Consider the following 5,767-nt stretch of genomic DNA (forward strand, 5'->3'; position numbering starts at 1 on the left):
TGCTGTTGTTTTAGTTTTTGCTGAATATTTGTGCTTGTCCTCTTTTTTATTGTGATGTGGAGGTTTATCATTTTTCTTTGAGGTTACCCTGTGATTTAGAATTTTCTCCCTGAGTTTGGAATAGTCCATTCTATCTTGCAACACTCTTGACTTCCTCACCATTCAGAAGTTCTATAACTACAGTGTTTTCCCTCTTTTTGGTTTTTGGTTGTCCTCACTTGCCAACTGAAGTCTATGGTTCCCTGTTTACAATCTTGTAAGCTCATTTTACTTTGGATATGTCAATAGCTGTGGTTTCTGGGATATGTCATCTTGTGTGTTAATGGTTAGTTGTTGTTTGCTATTTTTGGTTGTCTGTTCAAAAGACACCCTTTAGTATCTCTTGTAAGGTTGGTCTGGTGTTAACAAATTTCCTTAGTTTCTGCTTATATGGAAATCTCCTAATTTCACCATCATATTTGAGGGACAGTTTTGCCAGATATATAATTTTTGGTTGAAATTTTTTCTCTTTCAGGGTTTTATATATACCATCCCATTGCCTTTTCACTTGCATGGTTTCTGCTGAGAAATCAGAGCTTATTCATACTGGTTGTCCTTTGTAAGTGACTTTTTGTTTTTCCCGTGCTGCTTTTAGGATTCTTTCTTTGTCTTTGGTTTTGACGAGTTTGATGATGATATGCCTTGGTGATTTTCTTTTGTGGTCTATCCTATTTGGGGTTAATTGGACTTCCTCAATGGATATATTCTCATCTTTCATCATATCAGGGAAGTTCTTTTCCAACAAATCTTGGACAATTTTCTCAGTGGTTTTATTTTTCTCTTCTTGTTCTGGAATTCCAATTGCATGTAGGTTATTCCTTTTGATGGTGTCCCACATGATCCTTAGGGTTTCTTCTTTTTTTTTTTTTTTTTTTTCTGATTGATCCCTTTCCAAAGAAGTATTCAGGTATTTGTCTTCAATCTCATTAATTCTGTCTTCCATTGCATCAATTCTACTCATTTGCCATTTCAATGTGTTATCTATTTCTGACAATTTAGTATTAATCTTCTTGTTTTCTATCTGTAGATTTAGAATCAATTCTAATTTTTCATTTATTTTGTCATTTTGTTCTTGTATTTTCTTTCAAAATTCTTCTAGGCATTTGTGTTTTCCTTGATCTGTCTCTCAATCCTTTGAAGATACTTAAATATAATTTCTTTGAAATTCCTTATCAGGGATTTCCAATGCTGTTTATTCCTCAGGGATGTGTTCTGGGTCTATATACTGCTCCCTTGTTTCTTTCACTTTATCTTGCTTCTTTGTGTGGGCTGTGATGATCTGTTGTCTCCAAGACATTGTGACATTGTTGTATTTAGTTCTTTGTTAACTGTTTGTGAAGAGCAGTACAGGGTGAGTCAGGCTCTTCTTGATGGTTGTGTATCGTAGGCTCATTGGTAGAGAAGGAGGTGGTGACTCTCACTCAGTAAATGAAGCTGTAAGGAGTATGGGTGTAGTTGTCTCTTATGGGGACTGTTGCTGTCTCCCATTGTTAGACAACAATAGCAGTTGAATAACCATCAAAAAAGTGAGAGCAAATGGACAAAAAAGACACCATGTAATCACAGAGGAACAGTAACCAAAAAAGCGAAAAGGGAATAAAACAAAAACAAAACAAAGCAAAAAACACCACATTGTCTGGGGAGAGGGCAATAAGAGAAAAAAGGTAGAGAAGGAGAATAATGAGAAAAAAAATGGGAAAACACAAAAAGAAAAACAAGGAATGGTGTTATCATGAAGAAAGAAAGAAAGAAAAAAATTGGGACCAGGAACAGGGAAAAGAAAAAAAGCTGAAAACTGGAGTCTGGGAAGGGAAGTATAAAGAATGATAATAAAAAGGACAAAGTAATAATAGTAGTAGTAGTTTTAAAACAGACAAAAACAATCAAACTAAAAAAAAGAAAAAAAAATCTGGACAGGGCAGGGCAGGGTAACCAGGCTCTTTCCAAGCATACAGACTGGGATGGAATTCCTGACAGCCTAGAAGATGGGTGGGAGTGGGGGATGACCACACCTCCATTCACCAAAGTGTGTGAGATATAAGAGTAACAAGGGGAATGTCGCACCTACTCAGTCGTCTGAAGGTCTGGGATATTTTTTGCAGTTCCCATCAAGTGGAGCCTGTTCTTAAGTCCCTGGATTCTGGGAGAATGCTGTCGCTTTAAATATCCAAAATGGGCAAGCCGCTTGTAAAAATTCAAAACGGCTGCACCTTCCTGACAGGCAAAATCCACAGCTCAGCCCACCTTTCTCTTCGCTGCTTCCCCTTTTATTCCTCAGCCACCAGAGCCATCCTCCATGCAGTCCCTAACTGGCACAGCTGATTTTTAGGTTAATTTTTAGGTCCTACCGCCACTCAGCATTATCTAAGCTGTCAGTGCCATCAGGATTGCTGCCAGACTGCAGTTCCATATGTCTCCTTTTTTGGTATTTTCATGCAAATTCTTCTGCTAGTTGGAGTTTAGTCCCTTTCTATATCCTTCCCTTCAAAGTTCAGGGGTCCAGGATTATCTTCTGTATCTGTGTTAACTGGTTCGCCTTTACTTTGATGAAGAGGGTCTGTGCAGTCCTTCTGCCATTTCCACCATCTTACCAGAAACCCTGAATGTGTCATCTTACATGGCAAAATGGACTTTGTAGATGTGATTAGATCCAGAATTTTGAGATGGGGAAATTTTCCTGAATTGTCCTGGTTGACCCAATTTAATCTCAAAGGTGCTTGTTAAGAGGGAGGCAGGTGAGCCAGTGTTTCCTTAATTCCTTGTAATTAGTGTTTTCTCAACACAGATATGGTCTGTTTCTGGTATATAAGGAGAAGTTGTGGCACTGGTCTTCAGCTTTATGGCATGGTTGGACCCTGCATGTAGCCACGTCATCATTTGACAGCCTGCCATGCTTCCTGCTGATCTTGAAACTGTCTCTGGACTTGAATTAGTGGTTTGCCATGGTGCCATTTTATTTGTTGACTTTGGGCTTGTTAGCTTCGACAGCCAGCAACTTCCTGAGTGACTGTAATTGAGTGAAATCAAAGTTCACCTTCATCCCGGGTTGGAGAATTACTCAGTTCCTTGAAAGCTGAATAGGATGAAAGCCTAACTCTTTCCCCCACCCTGGTTAAGACAGATAGGTCCCTGGTTGGAACAAATAAGTAAACATAATAGCTCAGTTCCTTAAGAACTGAATGGAACGAAAAGCTAGTTTGCATATTCTTTCCTGCTATTCCCCTAGAAACAGGTGATAAGTGCAATAATGTGTCTCAGAAGACAACTTGAAAATTGACTTTGGCCTGTGGACATGTGCATTGAGACAAACAGGAACAAAGTTTCTGGGAACTGGCATTCTCTCCTCAGCCTAAGCCCTGATCAGCTGATGACAGGAAGCCAGTGTGACTCATCTGGTGCGCAAGTGTACTGCATTAAAAAGCGACTGTCCCTTTAAACCGAGGCAAAGGAAATTTCAGCCAGTCGTCAACTATTTGACGGCCAAATTCCTGAAATTTTTATGAGTGTGCTTAACCCTCTCTCCTGAAACTTACAAAAACCGTCATTTGACTTAGATTTGGGGAGTCAGATTTGGGTAAAGACCCCTGTCTCCTTGCATTGCCACTTTGCAACAAATAATTTTCTCTCCTCTTAATCACTCAGTGTGTGAACTGTTTTGGTCTGACTCCGCACCAGTCAGGGACCCGTGCTTGGTCGGATTTCATGAAGAGACCTCCAGCTCCATTGAACTGGGAGCAAGAGGCAGGGGCACAGCTGAAGTTCAAGGTTAAGGGATGTTCACCCAGCCCCTAGAGCTTGAGGTACTTTGAACTCAGACATCTAGCATCCTAAACCATAAGAGAATATACTCCTGTTTGTTTAAGCCATCCACCTGTAGTATGTCTGTTAAAGCAGCACTGAGGTAAACAATACAATCCTCAACAAGACTGATTGACACAGTGGTTGTAACAACAGGCTCAAGTATAGCAAGGACTGTGAGGATGCCACATGACTGGGCAGTGTTTTGTTCTGTTGTACATAAGGGTCTCTGTGAGTTGGGGCAAACTCAACAGCACCTAGCAACAACAACAACTCTAATACATTAAAACATGGCAGAAGCATTTTTTGTGAGAAGGAAGAGTGAAGGGGTAGAGTATGATGAATCCTTGGTGCCCAGTAGCTATGGAGTCATTCATACCATAAAATAGCAGCTGAGCTGCTTTCTGGTAACTTCCATAAAGTTGTGTATGGAATTTGAAACTGTAGGTCCAACTAGAGGAGAGTCAGCTCACTGGATCCCCTGGTAGCTTGAATCTGTGCTGACTAAAGTGAAGTGGACAGTGGCTGGGGGAGCACAGCCTAGGTGACATTTTTGGGTTTTGTTCTCCTCAAGTGGGAAGGGAAAAGCCCTACAAATTCCCAACACAGAGATTTGGATGGGCCAGAACTGTTAAAGGTTGCGTACCTCTCTCTTCCAAAACCAAAACCCCAAATCCATTGCCATCAAGTCAATTCTGATTCATAGCTACCCTATACAACAGAATAGAGTGGCCCTATAGGGTTTTCAAGGGTGTAATCTTTAAGGAATCTGACTACTTCAACTTTCTGCTACTGAGTGGCTGGGTGGTTTGAACTACCAACTTGTTGATTAACAGCCAAGAGCTAAACAACTGCACAACCAGGGCTCCTTCTCTCCTCCAAGTGGGAGAGCAAAAAGTGCAATCAGACCTCAGAGCTAGAGCTTTATCCTTAGATAAACCAGAGGGAAAAACCACACCAGCCATTTCTTCAGGTTAGCTGCTGCCCATGTTACAGCAGATCCCAGCTCCTCACATTCAAGCCAGAATCTTCCCTGACAGAGGTGATATTAACCACGTATGTGTTGAATTTACTGCTAGAGATTTGAGTAAATATGAAATATGAAAGGCAATGATTTTTCAGAAAGCTAGCTTGTGTTTTATGAGAAGAGCATGTGGATGTATGATAAAACTTGATTTAAAATGTTATGTGCCTGTAATTTCATAAATGCCAACTAAAGGGAAACCTGCATAGAAAAAGTGTTAGTAGGACACAACATCCTTGCTTTTTGATGACAGTGGGCAGGTTAGAATTTAACCTCTTTGAGTCCTGGAAAAAGAACAAGTCTCCACACTGATGATTTTTCCTACAACTTTTGCCTTTTGGAGACTCTGGGATAAGAGAGATAACTTGAAAAGTGAGGCAATCTTCAGATGGAGACACTTAGAGTTTTAAAAAGCATCATATCTGGTAAATTAGGTGTCTGTGAAAATGAGGGAAAGTCTCAGTGAGGTGGATTAACACATTAGCCACAAGAATGGACTCAAATGATCAGGAAGATGGTGTAGACTATGCCAAGTTTCACTCCACAAGATTGCCAGGAGTCAGAGACTATGCAAAACAACAATTGCTAAACTCTTGTGAAATGAGATATCTAGGTATTAGAGGCTGATGATTTTCTGGCCTAATGGCATATTTCTGAGTGGATCAATTTGGACTCTAAGGCTAAAAGTTAAAAGGTCTTATGAAAGTCTTGCTTGTCACTTGGACATAGAACACAGCTCTCTGACCCTGAAGCATCTCAGCTTTGCTGCCACCAAAGAAAAGCCACTGGTCAGTTTCAGAATCTTGAATTCACAGTTCCTAATGGCCTTCGCTTGACCCTATGCCAAAACCTGATACTGTCTCGTCTGGGTTGTTCTAGTTCAGCAGGAGGTATGCTGAACTAAAA

This window comes from Orycteropus afer, unplaced genomic scaffold (genome assembly GCF_000298275.1).
Source record: "Orycteropus afer afer isolate SDZICR_OR568_19922 unplaced genomic scaffold, OryAfe1.0 scaffold00481, whole genome shotgun sequence".
In the NCBI taxonomy this organism is placed as follows: Eukaryota; Metazoa; Chordata; class Mammalia; order Tubulidentata; family Orycteropodidae; genus Orycteropus; species Orycteropus afer.